Raw genomic sequence first — 14,754 nt, 5'->3', positions numbered from 1 at the left:
CTTGACATGGAGAAGCTTAGTGTCACCAGTCCTTGAGATGGAGAAGCTTAGAGTCACCAGTCCTTGAGATGGAGAAGCTTAGTGTCACCAGTCCTTGAGATGGAGAAGCTTAGTTGATGTCACCAGTCCTTGAGATGGAGAAGCTTAGTGTCACCAGTCCTTGAGATGGAGAAGCTTAGTGTCACCAGTCCTTGAGATGGAGAAGCTTAGTGTCACCAGTCCTTGAGATGGAGAAGCTTAGTGTCACCAGTCCTTGAGATGGAGAAGCTTAGTGTCACCAGTCCTTGACATGGAGAAGCTTAGTGTCACCAGTCCTTGAGATGGAGAAGCTTAGAGTCACCAGTCCTTGAGATGGAGAAGCTTAGAGTCACCAGTCCTTGAGATGGAGAAGCTTAGTGTCACCAGTCCTTGAGATGGAGAAGCTTAGTGTCACCAGTCCTTGAGATGGAGAAGCTTAGAGTCACCAGTCCTTGAGATGGAGAAGCTTAGTGTCACCAGTCCTTGAGATGGAGAAGCTTAGAGTCACCAGTCCTTGAGATGGAGAAGCTTAGAGTCACCAGTCCTTGAGATGGAGAAGCTTAGTGTCACCAGTCCTTGAGATGGAGAAGCTTAGTGTCACCAGTCCTTGAGATGGAGAAGCTTAGAGTCACCAGTCCTTGAGATGGAGAAGCTTAGTGTCACCAGTCCTTGAGATGGAGAAGCTTAGTGTCACCAGTCCTTGAGATGGAGAAGCTTAGAGTCACCAGTCCTTGAGATGGAGAAGCTTAGAGTCACCAGTCCTTGAGATGGAGAAGCTTAGTGTCACCAGTCCTTGAGATGGAGAAGCTTAGAGTCACCAGTCCTTGAGATGGAGAAGCTTAGTGTCACCAGTCCTTGACATGGAGAAGCTTAGTGTCACCAGTCCTTGACATGGAGAAGCTTAGTGTCACCAGTCCTTGACATGGAGAAGCTTAGTGTCACCAGTCCTTGAGATGGAGAAGCTTAGAGTCACCAGTCCTTGAGATGGAGAAGCTTAGTGTCACCAGTCCTTGACATGGAGAAGCTTAGTGTCACCAGTCCTTGAGATGGAGAAGCTTAGTGTCACCAGTCCTTGACATGGAGAAGCTTAGTGTCACCAGTCCTTGAGATGGAGAAGCTTAGTGTCACCAGTCCTTGACATGGAGAAGCTTAGTGTCACCAGTCCTTGAGATGGAGAAGCTTAGTGTCACCAGTCCTTGAGATGGAGAAGCTTAGAGTCACCAGTCCTTGACATGGAGAAGCTTAGAGTCACCAGTCCTTGAGATGGAGAAGCTTAGTGTCACCAGTCCTTGAGATGGAGAAGCTTAGTGTCACCAGTCCTTGACATGGAGAAGCTTAGAGTCACCAGTCCTTGAGATGGAGAAGCTTAGAGTCACCAGTCCTTGAGATGGAGAAGCTTAGTGTCACCAGTCCTTGAGATGGAGAAGCTTAGTGTCACCAGTCCTTGAGATGGAGAAGCTTAGTGTCACCAGTCCTTGAGATGGAGAAGCTTAGTGTCACCAGTCCTTGAGATGGAGAAGCTTAGAGTCACCAGTCCTTGAGATGGAGAAGCTTAGTGTCACCAGTCCTTGAGATGGAGAAGCTTAGAGTCACCAGTCCTTGAGATGGAGAAGCTTAGTGTCACCAGTCCTTGAGATGGAGAAGCTTAGTGTCACCAGTCCTTGAGATGGAGAAGCTTAGTGTCACCAGTCCTTGAGATGGAGAAGCTTAGTGTCACCAGTCCTTGAGATGGAGAAGCTTAGAGTCACCAGTCCTTGAGATGGAGAAGCTTAGTGTCACCAGTCCTTGAGATGGAGAAGCTTAGTGTCACCAGTCCTTGAGATGGAGAAGCTTAGTGTCACCAGTCCTTGAGATGGAGAAGCTTAGTGTCACCAGTCCTTGAGATGGAGAAGCTTAGTGTCACCAGTCCTTGAGATGGAGAAGCTTAGTGTCACCAGTCCTTGAGATGGAGAAGCTTAGTGTCACCAGTCCTTGAGATGGAGAAGCTTAGTTGATGTCACCAGTCCTTGAGATGGAGAAGCTTAGTGTCACCAGTCCTTGAGATGGAGAAGCTTAGTGTCACCAGTCCTTGAGATGGAGAAGCTTAGAGTCACCAGTCCTTGAGATGGAGAAGCTTAGTGTCACCAGTCCTTGAGATGGAGAAGCTTAGAGTCACCAGTCCTTGAGATGGAGAAGCTTAGTGTCACCAGTCCTTGAGATGGAGAAGCTTAGAGTCACCAGTCCTTGACATGGAGAAGTTTAGTGTCACCAGTCCTTGAGATGGAGAAGCTTAGAGTTGTCTACACTAGAAAAATCATTGTTTATTCCTCCTCCGATTCAGGAACGTTTGCTTGGGCGTCACCTCTAAACCTCCGTCACATGTCTCTACAGGTTTCTAAAGATTCGCTCCCAACTTTTTTTTTTTACATCTTTGTCTCCCTCTCTTTCTGATGTCTGGTGCTGTAATGTGTAGGATGGTTTTGGCAGATACATTGAACTATGCCACGAGTTAGCATTGAAACGTTGCTCTGTCCAAAACTATAATAACAATTTTACCTTTTCCTTTTTCTCCTTGTAAACTCCTAATCTGTATTGGAGATCACTAGTTTTCAGTACGTTTGGCACACGTTTTATTAAATCAGCATCAATAAGGATCGAACTAGTTGATATATATATATAGTTCGTCCATCGTGGTTCGTTGATGACCACTTTGTCATCCAGAGGGCTGAGGGCTTTGCACTGGGGTTTTATGCCTCCTCATGTGGCTGGTGAGACCTATGTGAGCCCCGAATGTTCGGCCGCACACTGGGCAGGTTATTCCAGCTGGAGCTAGTGTCGCTTGTGCGCCAGTTTTCACAGCGCGACGCCATGATGCTCTGTCATGTATATATATATTATATACCCTAAGAAATTACTTTTTCACGCCCAAAGATCTTTAGTTTGCAAAGACTGTAAGCGTCTGTGTAAATTTAAGCCAGAATACAAAATTAACACATGTATAGTCACCATGTACAACTTAATTAATACACGAAGAAAAACATATACAGTGTTCTTATTCGAAGGAATTTCTGTATCTAATACATTCAGTGGAATGGCGTTCAAAGAGCCACATCAACGAACGATGATAAGATTTGACAAATAATGAAGTGCACTGACCAGTATAAATCAATTGAACAAGAACATAGATTGAATAGAAAAGTTGATCAAATAAATAAATAAATAAATAAAATGAACACACCACAGATGTCACACAAACGTCACACAGATGTCACACAGACGTCACACAGATGTCACACAGATGTCACACAGATGTTAGACCAATGTACGTTACTGTCAATGTTAACTGAGTGCTTCCAATGTTTTTCAATGAGAACAAATACACGAGGATAGAGCCACAACACTAAATATCAACAATCTGGTCGAAGACCTCTGCACAACTTAAAAAGGTCTCCCTATATACACGCAAGTATATAAAAGACCTTTTATTAGGCATCACAGATAGATTGCTAGATCAGGACCTTTAGGTAAGGTCATGGCTTGTTTAGATTATATTATTGGAGTAAATATGAGAAAATAGTTCATTCAATCGATAAAAACCAGTGCTGAGTCTCACCATAAACACATTTTAAAAATGACATTTGGCTAAGTGCTACCATACACACACACACACATATATAATCTTCCAAAGACATTTCTCATTCTCAGCATACATACAAACTGTAAGACAAGATCCCAAGTTCTTATTTTGTTGTTCATATCTTTTAACAGGGCCAGCCGCCATAAATATTTAAGCCTTGGCCAGCTGTGTACGTCTAGGCCCTTGGTTTAACTCGTATACAAGATGCATACAAAGAGCATGAAGGGGCCCCTCTTCTGTTGGGATCCAGACTACACTCCTTTTTTTCCCCCATGGCCGCGGGACGGTATCTTAACACTTATTTCTCACAATAATTATATTTAAATTCAAACAATCGTTACTGCTCTACTTTGTTTACTATCAACCAATGAAAACATTTGTTACTTTACGCCAATCAGACATTCACGTTTTGATCTGAGTGCCAATGCGGACTTTGGAATGTTGAGGCCCTGTACAGAATGCCACTGGAGGCCGCATTATTGACTTCTTACCTTTCACTGTATATCCTGATGAATAAAAATCGCTAAAGACACTTTTTACGATCATTTTAGTCACGAGGCACTTGATACCCACTAAACCCGCCCCTTAGTGATGACCTATACTGTGACCTATAGGACTGTTAAAACAGAGACATTGGATGTATAACGCTTACATGTTGAATTTAGGTCTATCTAGTGAGGTCAATGAAACTTAGTTAACCGAATTGATGAAAATGGCTTTAAAACTCTGGGAAACTTTTTCCATGATTTTTTTTTAGATGTTTTCCAGAAATACTCAATGACCTGACATCTTTTATAAAATACAAAAGTGGTCACGTGGTTGCAATAGTTCAATCATTGAACATTAGAAACAATATTTAGACAAAAGTCGCTAAATACGAAAGGGAGATAACACTTAAGTATATACAAATACGAACATGTTTGATCAGATTATCTCCCTTTAGTTGTGATACTTTTCAACAGTCACTTCGTTTTATTTTATTTTTTAAATTAGCGACCTAAACATTGTTTGTAAGTAAGGAGCGGGATACAGATAGGTCACTAGCGTTGACAATAAGCATTATGAAAAAATCAGTGCGTAATAATGAATGTGTCAACTAGGCCTCTTCTATACAACCTTGTAACAAACGAGTAGCATAGATAAGGGCATCTTGGCTACAGTGCATGCTGGGGATTTTAGTTTCTCACTAACTGTTTCAAGTGGAGTAACAATCTCTTAAGCATATATTCAAATTACATTGAAACAAGCAAGATATTTTTAAAAAATGTTTAAAAAAACAACAAAGCTTATATAGGTGAAAGAACCACACATTTACTGCTATATCTCTCAATTTATCCCCCATTTCCTGTATCAAACAAGATAAATTAATTAACACTAAAATTAATATCTATTTTTATTGATTAATATATTGTTTTTGACAATGAATAATTGTGCAAAGTTTCAACCTAATCGGAGAATGGAAAGTGATAGAACTAACGTGTACTAGTATTTGACCAGACAAGAGTGAGTTGATATAAGCTTTGTAAAAAGATATTTGGCAACTGTAAAGCATCATGAATACATGTCAAGATACTTATGCATTTCAAGTTTTTAACATACCACGGAAATCATTTCAAGTACGCATTGCACTTAGAGTTATGAACATCACACTGGTATGCATGTCATGGGGAATACTTCAAGGAAAATATGTCATGGTGTATATGCTAAGGTACTCATGTCACAGTAAACATTTCAATGTTCACGTTAAGCGTGTACATGTACACATATAGTAAACATTTGTAATAAATAGGGCAACCATGAGGCGTTCTGTATGTCAAGGTGTTCATGTCAGCGTAACAGAGAGAGGACTTCACGTCACGTCTTGTTCCAGTCTACACATACACAGTCTCACTTGTCTGGGCTTGTCAAGTCACGTGCCCATAAATGTATCAAAGAGAGTACAAAGCCCATGACAAATGTCAAACATGGAAATGAGTGTTAGCATATTCTCTCTTAAAACACTAACGTTACCCTGGGTAGCACCAAACACAACAAACTGGGTAGCAAAACAGCCACGAAAAGGGTAGCACCAAGCCCTACGAACTGGGTAGTACCAAGCCCTACGAACTGGGTAGTATCAAACCCTACGAACTGGGTCGTACCAAACCCTACAAACATGGTAGCAACAAAGCCACAAACTGGGTATCACCAAACCCTACGAACTGGGTAGCAATAAACCCTACGAACTGGGTAGCACCAAACCCTACAAACTGGGTAGCACCAAACCCTACGAACTGGGTAGCAACAAACCCTACGAACTGGGTAGCACCAAACCCTACGAACTGGGTAGCATCAAACCCTACGAACTGGGTCGTACCAAACCCTACGAACTGGGAAGTACCAAACCCTACGAACTGGGTAGCATTAAACCCTACGAACTGGGTCGTACCAAACCCTACAAACATGGTAGCAACAAAGCCACAAACTGGGTAGCACCAAACCCTACGTACTGGGTAGCAACAAACCCTACAAACTGGGTAGCACCAAACCCTACAAACTGGGTAGCACCAAACCCTACGAACTGGGTAGCAACTAACCCTACGAACTGGGTAGCACCAAACCCTACAAACTGGGTAGCACCAAACCCTACGAACTGGGTAGCACCAAACCCTACGAACTGGGTAGTACCAAACCCTACGAACTGGGTAGCACCAAACCCTACGAACTGGGTAGCACCAAACCCTACGAACTGGGTAGCACCAAACCCTACGAACTGGGTAGTACCAAACTCTACAGACTGGGTAGCAACAAACCCTACGAACTGGGTAGCAACAAACCATACAAACTGGGTAGCATTAAAACCCTACGAACTGGGTAGCAACAAACCCTACGAACTGGGTAGCACCAAACCCTACGAACTGGGTAGCACCAAACCCTACGAACTGGGTAGCAACAAAGCCACGAACAGGGTAGCAACAAAGCCACGAACTGGGTAGCACCAAACACGTTGTTATGGAACTCCTGCATCCCACTGTTTTAAGTGTTGGTCAATAATGACCCACATGTCTGTGTAGTCTTGATTAGTCTGGAGTGAATCGATGACCAGTGTGAACTAATCATTGCATCTAAATAACAACATATTGACTCGCTGAGGCTAGAGAGCGGAAATAGCCTCTGATAAGATTTTTTTTCCTCCTCGGTAGTTATTCAATTTATCCCATTGACAATCTGCCATTACAGACTCTAGTGACGTTTACAATCAGAGACTAAAAGCACTTTTCAAAGGCTTTATTAGCTAAAAACAAAACTGGGAATAGTTTTTAGATTGTATATAAGCGCTTTATAAGATATTTCCAGTACTGTTGTTTAAAAAAATATTTAAAGCAATCAGTTAAGGGCTTCATAATTTATCTAATGTCACTAGACTACTCCATCAGTCCGCCAATCCAATACTTCATAATTCTACTGTCAGAGAGCTCGTGCACTCCATTGCTCTATCAACCCACAGCTTTAATATTCCACAGTTCTTTTACTCCTGTTCTCTTTCACTGCTCTACCACTCCACTACCCTATAACGCTTCCAAGATGACTTCACTGCTCTACCACTCCACTACCCTATAACGCTTCCAAGATGACTTCACTGCTCTACCACTCCACTACCCTATAACGCTTCCAAGATTACTTCACTGCTCTACCACTCCACTACCCTATAACGCTTCCAAGATGACTTCACTGCTCTACCACTCCACTACCCTATAACGCTTCCAAGATTACTTCACTGCTCTACCACTCCACTACCCTATAACGCTTCCAAGATGACTTCACTGCTCTACCACTCCACTACCCTATAACGCTTCCAAGATTACTTCACTGCTCTACCACTCCACTACCCTATAACGCTTCCAAGATTACTTCACTGCTCTACCACTCCACTACCCTATAACGCTTCCAAGATTACTTCACTGCTCTACCACTCCACTACCCTATAACGCTTCCAAGATTACTTCACTGCTCTATCCCTCTACTCCTACTCCAATGCTCCATAACGCTCTCACTTTCTTTGGCTTTTGCTAATAATTATTCAATAAAATAATCTACTGTTTAGAATATGCTGCCACAGTTTATTATAGTTACCTCCCTTTGTTTCTAAGAAGTTTTAGCATTTAAATACTTTCTTCTTTTAATCAGATTATCATCATTAGTTAAATCCAAACTTAAATATCTGCATTTTTTCAACACTAAGAGTAGAGAATAAGACGATTATCTTCGAGAAACACTTTGTACAAAGTCAAGGAATAAGAATATTATCTTCGAGAAACACTTTGTACAAAGTCAAGTGATCACCATTTACGAAGCAACCAATCAGCGCTCTCCACTTGTACATAACACCGCCATCTCTCTGTATGGTGAAATCAATGCCATGTGCACTTTACCCGAACACTGTTACTCTAGTCTGGCATTCCTTCTCACTTGTGTTACTCTAGTCTGGCATTCCTTCTCACTTGTGTTACTCTAGTCTGGCATTCCTTCTCACTTGTGTTACTCTAGTCTGGCATTCCTTCTCACTTGTGTTACTCTAGTCTGGCATTCCTTCTCACTTGATGCTGTACATGTCGGAGGCAAACAAAGCGGATTTTTAAAAAAAAAGGAAGTTTCCATCTTCGACTTTGATTCAAACCTCAATGACATTTTACAACTGGCTCTCAAAATTCCCCGAAAACCTTGAGAACTCCAGCGTCCACTTGGATCTAGCAACAGCTAGGAATTCTCTGCCCTCTTTGTCGAGGACTCCATTGTTATTCTTTGAAAGATTTCATTTTTTTAGGACTTAACAATTCTTTCTTTGTTTTTTTTTTTGTAGCAAAGTTGTAGAATTTAGTTATCTTTAAAAAAATAAAAAAATTCCATTACTAATCTGTTACGAGTCAGATGTATTTGACATTAGTTTACTTTTAAAAAATCGATATCAGATTGGTCCATCTGGGCAGGTTGCACTCGCATGAGTTATAATGACGTCATCAAAATGTGTGCATGTATGTCTCGCAAGGGAAGTAACACTTCGGACGTGTGAGAGCCACATTAGATGCAATACATTATGTATTGGGCTGGTCATTATAAAATAAAAGATCGTTTTAAAAATAGTGCTATGTGAATTTTATAATCTGTCATGGAGCAGACGTTGATATTATAAATAAAATGTATGCAAAGAAACAAAAGTTATCCCAAAAGCTATTCAATCTATAAGAGTAAAATAAAATTATATAGGATCAATTTGGAAAACGAAACTGTCAACATTACATAAGCTATCAGAACATAATCGAATACAACAACTATTGTGTATAGCATTAAATAACTTATCGATTTCCCTATTACAAACGACCTGAATTTGGATCATTATCATTGCTGCCCAAAAAATACATATTGGCAGATAGGCCACTAATTAAAACCATTGAATCAGTTCTGAATCAGCAGACGTTCTAATCCTACGAATGGGTATTACCGCTGATGTCACGTGGGCTCATACTTGAGCCTCGTCTCTCGGAGACATTTCTCACTTGAGATGTTTATCTTCTTTGAAAGCAGACGCCTTGAAACACACCGGCATCGATGCCTTGAAAGAAACGCTGCGAAGATTACCGTGGGATCAATGGGACACGAACTTTGAGCAAGCAGAAAGCTCTGCGGTTGCCTAGATGTTCTGCAAACATGCGCGCACGCACGCACAGCTGGTCTATAGTGATTTTTTTTTTTGAGTAGCACATTGAAACATACGCATGAGATTTGTACTTAACTCAGTCTCGCAAAGTTCTACCACTCCACATATGGCAAAGCACATTATGATAAACAAAATAAACACAGAGTCTAGGTACATGGGTTGTTTTAAATTAACACATACTAAACCTTCCACTCATCATTCAATAGGAATAAATTGTTCTTTTAAAAGTCTACAAGATCGACCCAGCTTGATGTCCAAAGAACCAATTTTAAATTAATTTAAACATGAAAAAAAAAGAGAATTAAACAAAAATTTGGCTGATAATCTTCAAAAAAAAACAAAAAACGCTGGAATATTAATAATTAAAAAAACAACTGTTAAGCCCAGAAGTAGATGAAAATACCCAGCTTTGGCAGCACTGTTAGCAAATATCTCGTCTGGTGGAGTATTGAACCGTGCTTGTAAACCAGACGCGAAGACGTTAGCTGACAAAACCTTACATATGAATTAAAGTGATATTCCATATCGACTCGGCCGACACAGACAGGAGGACATGGGGAACCTGAGAGAAGCGGGAGGGAGCAGGCCGAGGGGAGGGTGTTATAGATACATATTAAGTGGCGATGCCTTACTTCCAATTCTAGCGTTGAAAACTGCAGTACGTGAAGATATTTATTACAACTATAGTTCTATGTAGACATTCAAGAAGAGATGTAGTTATTCAAGAGACAGTGTAGGAGAAAGTCTGAAGACAGAAAGCTGGGACGGACAAAGCGACGTATTGATTGTAAACAGAGTCCTAGACACAAAATATGTAAACAGAGTTTCACGTCTGTATTGGCCAGATTTTACTCTTTACTGACAAGAACGAGAAATCTCACTGACAACTAGATTACAACATATATATTTAAAAAAAACGAAAAAAAATGTAAATCTAAGCCTAGAGATTAATTTAAACGGCCATGGAAATTCACAATATACCCTTGTTATAGAGTGTATGTGTGTGTTTCCATGGTAACGACGAAGAAAGTGAGCGTGTTTTTAGTGGTGTAGAAAGGTGAAACCATGAGCTGCTCTGTGATAACTATGTTAAGAAGTCACGTGGGTGATTTTTTTTGTTTGTCAAATCAGTCAAATAAATAAATAAAATTATTTTGTGAAATACTTAGAATCGGGATGGCTGCCTAGTCGTGTGGAGTGCGCTCTGGACTGTCATTTTAATAGTCCCCCGGATATACCTCCCACTGGCACTTCACGCTCTGTGGGATGCTAGGGGGCTAGTTTGTAATATCTTCAAGTCTGAAGGGAACATCTGAGACATGTCAAACAAAACAATTGAATAGATAATAAAATATTTCTTTCATTTCTCCTCTGCATATATCATTCATGAAAGTTCTAATTTTTTTTTTTAAGAAAGAAGTTTGTTCAAATTATCTCAAGTTATTGCATTAAAATTATATAATACGCTTACATATTGTTATAGACCTGGTGGTGGCACAGATGGGGGTAGTGGTGTGTGTGTATAGTCAGCCGACGCAAATCGCCCCAGGCCAGCGCTAGACGAGCGGTCAACCGTGACGAGTTACGACGGTCAGCCGAGACGAGTGTCAACATGATGGTTCGGGAATGATCGACGTCGTGAACAGAGCTCAGGAGCGTCACGAGAGTTGCAGTCATCTGACCACCTAGAAACGTCGAGCAGTGTTCTGTCCGGTTCGAGAAGGCCAGTAGGGACCCTATATAAGAGCGGAGGTGTCGCAGTCAAGACGGTTCAGAAAAGGGGTTCACGACAGAAGGTTCTCTACAGCACAATTCAACGGTGTGGTTCTGTACGGAGCATTACGACGGTTCAGTGCGGAGTACTGTCAAGTACAGTTGAGACGATTGGCGTCTTGATCTTGGTCTGCGATCGAGTCCGACACAACGAGCCTAGTGTGTGAAGTCAGTCCTGAACTGTTGAACCCAGTGCAAGCCCGGAACGAGACGGAGAGGCCAGTGCAAGAGTTGATACGGCGCTACGGCGATTATCGGAGAGATATTTGTACGTGTTGCCAATTGTACAGTATTGGCTGTTATTTATTCAACTATTAAAGTGTTACGTTACTTTGGAGCCCTGAGTTGTCAAGTTCTTTAAGTTGGTGGTGTATGGTGCAGTTTGCAGAGAGCCTGGATAGTGAGATTCGTAACAATATATTAGTTCGTTTTTAACATAATAATAAATAATATTTATACTTTTTATTAATATTTATTTTTCCTGACAATGTCAAAGTATGAGTACAAGTCGAACCACGGCGTAACATACGCAGATATTTATTGACGGGTGAACACTTCCTGAAAGACACAGTTGTCCAAATGGGTGCGTTTGGGCAAACGACTGTGAGTAAATGAAAAGAAGGAACTCTGGAGAGAGCAACATACGTCCATGACTGAAAACAGGTTTTGGAAGATATAGGCATATCTTTTTGAGCGTTTGGCCTTGCGCTTTATTACTTGTCATGGCAAAGGCTAATCCAACAGGAAATTGTCTGCGCGTAAAGGTAAAAGGCAAATTTGAATCTGATGGAGTCAGGGATATCCTGGGAATAAGGACAGTTTGTGAGGTAGCAGCTGCGATAGTTTTACACTCCAGTACGTTGCGGTGAAAGCAACCGCTAAATAGCAGGGATATGGAAAGACGTTGGCCCGGATTGTCAACTCGAGGAGGGTCATGCGGACGTTCTCGGAAGTGAATAGTGATGGAAGTATCTGAGACATCGTCACAATTTCAGCCTCGCCACCATAAACGCCGTAAGTATTCATGTAGGGAGCGTATTTTCGAGCAGAGTGTATGACTGTGCTTCCGTGAGTAAGAACAACGGACAGGGTGTCGCCATAGTTATCCCAATGTTCGCAAACACGCTTACAGCCATCTTGCGAAGTTCGAGAGCAACAGTTTCGTCGATGACATTTTTCCAGAAATATGCGACTGACAGAAATAAACAGTTACCTGATGCAGGAATTTCGACTACATTGAAATACCTGTTGACTCCACGAAATATATGTGAAGCGGTGGCCTTGGTTAGGAAACGAAGGTCAATACGAAGGGGTAAAATGAAAACAGAGCTACAGAAAAAAACATTCAACTATTTTAATGACACCAAACATTGACGTGTGAAAAAAATACACACGTACATGTAGTCAAATAAAGAATGTATAAAGAGAAAGATAACTTGTTCTCTCCCCCCCCCCTCTTTTTTTTCTGAGCCTCGCTCTCTGTCGCCTCGATAGTTACGTAGGGTAACTCTAGTCCGACTAGCAGAAATAAAATAAAATAAAAGAGTTATCTTTCCATGACTTTATTGTGGTGTCAGGCATGGTTGGGCCATGAAGAGAATTATATAAATATAGATATTAACCCATAGATGGACCACTTCTTATTCAAACTTGAGGAAAAAAATGTTTATTACAAGATATTTCCAAAACGATCAACGAATAATGTTTGGCCAGCACACACTAGGATAAGACAACCCATGTTCCGGGACTACCGAGACATGACCTTGAGGGAAGAGAGGTAACAACTGACCTGGACGATATCTTCAAGACCGTGAATATTCCAAAGAAGATTCTTATATAAGTTGTTGAGAGCGGTACTGCAGCAGAGCTGCATTAGAAAAATTCTCAATGGACTATAATCATCATCATCATCTTTCCTTTGTGTTCGTCATGGAACATAGGGCCATAAAATAAACCCCACCCTCCACAGTCTCTTGCTAGTTTTTTAATGGCATCTTTCCTGTCCTCTCGGCTTCTAGTACACTGCGTCGCCACATTCTTTTTGGTCTTCCTCTACATCTTGTGCCATAAGGGTTCCACTCTAAGGTCTGTCTAGCTATGTTGTTGGTATCTTTTCCAGGGTATGACCAGTCCATCTCCACTTTCTCTCTAAGATCTGCAACTCTATATTTTTCTGTTCAACAGTTTGGTGCTTTCTATTTTATGGATATTTCTCAGGCATCTGTTGATGAAGGCCTGTACTTTTGTTGTTGTTGTTGCTTCAGTTGTTCTCCATGTTTCAGAACCATACAATAGGACAGCCTTGACATTAGAGTTAAAGATTCTTAGTTTAGTCTTGTTAGAGATGTGAGGAGATTTCCAGGTTAGTTTTAGGTGTGTAAATGTCTGACGTTCTAGATTTATACGACGTTTGATGTCTTCATCTGTTCCACTTGATATACTGACTACACTCCCAAGGTATATAAAACTATCTACTTGGTCTATGGTCTGAGAATCTAGTTCTATGTCTCCAATTTGTTTATTGTTTACTTTAAGTACTTTTGTTTTTGGTGTTTATCTTGAGGCCTACTCTTTTTCCTACTTCACTTAAAGCTGTGACCTTTTCTTGCATATCCTGTAGTCTGTGTGATAATAAGGCTATGTCATCAGCGAATTCCAGATCTTCCAGCTTTTGTGTGAAAGTCTTAATAAACCAGACTAGAGTGAATTCTTGTTCACTTTAATGAATATCCCTCCAGTGCCAGAGCATGACTATTTTAAATAAAAAAAAAAATAATTGTATGTCACCAGTGGCTAGAGCTGAATTCTTTCTTTAGTCTACAACTAATAGAAGATGATTTGATAATGATTTGAAATTTTAAACTTGTACGATGGAGTGGAGAATCTCACATCTTTCTAGCTTTTTTTTTAACCTAAAAAGTAAATTGCGCTAGAAATGATGAAATCTCACATGCTATACATTAATATTTACATATCATCAAAACGTTTCTCTAAGGTTACACATTGAGAGCCACGGTTCATTTGGTTTTGGAGTCTCTCTATTTCAATGAAGGTTGCGAAGTTGAAAAACAGTGTTTTAGAATCGAGTGTAACCATATAAATACGTTTTCTAATGTGTTATATACTAAATATATACATATCTACAATGTCCAGCCTAGCCCCTTTCCCTCTCCAGTATTTTAAAATGACCATCCGAGTGATCCCCATTTTCATTGGTCAAAGTTCGGAATGACCATCCTTTAGACAAACCATCCGTCTGACTTACCAGGCGTCTGATTGGCCAAACATTCGACTAAAGAACCGTTTTAGTGATCACCCGTTTGAGTAATGACCATTCTAATCGGCCAAATATCCGACTGACCACCCATTTGACTGACCATCCGTTTGAATGACCATGCGTTTGAGAGACAAAAAGTTTCACTGACTACCCGTGACCTTTTCATGTATTAACTGATAAAAAGATACAGCAATGGCCTTGTAATTCTTCAGGCTCTCATTTATTTCTATTTTCTCTCCATCCTTCCTTTCTCTTTCTCTCTCTCCTTCTCTCTCTCTCTTTCTCTCTCTCTCTCCTTCTCTCTCTCTCTCTCTGTCTCTCTATCTATCCCTCTCTCTCTGATGTGTGTCTTTCTGTCTCTGACGTATTTCTACC

The sequence above is a fragment of the Biomphalaria glabrata genome, chromosome 7 (genome assembly GCF_947242115.1).
Source record: "Biomphalaria glabrata chromosome 7, xgBioGlab47.1, whole genome shotgun sequence".
Classification (NCBI taxonomy): domain Eukaryota; kingdom Metazoa; phylum Mollusca; class Gastropoda; family Planorbidae; genus Biomphalaria; species Biomphalaria glabrata.
This window is presented reverse-complemented; position numbering follows the sequence as displayed.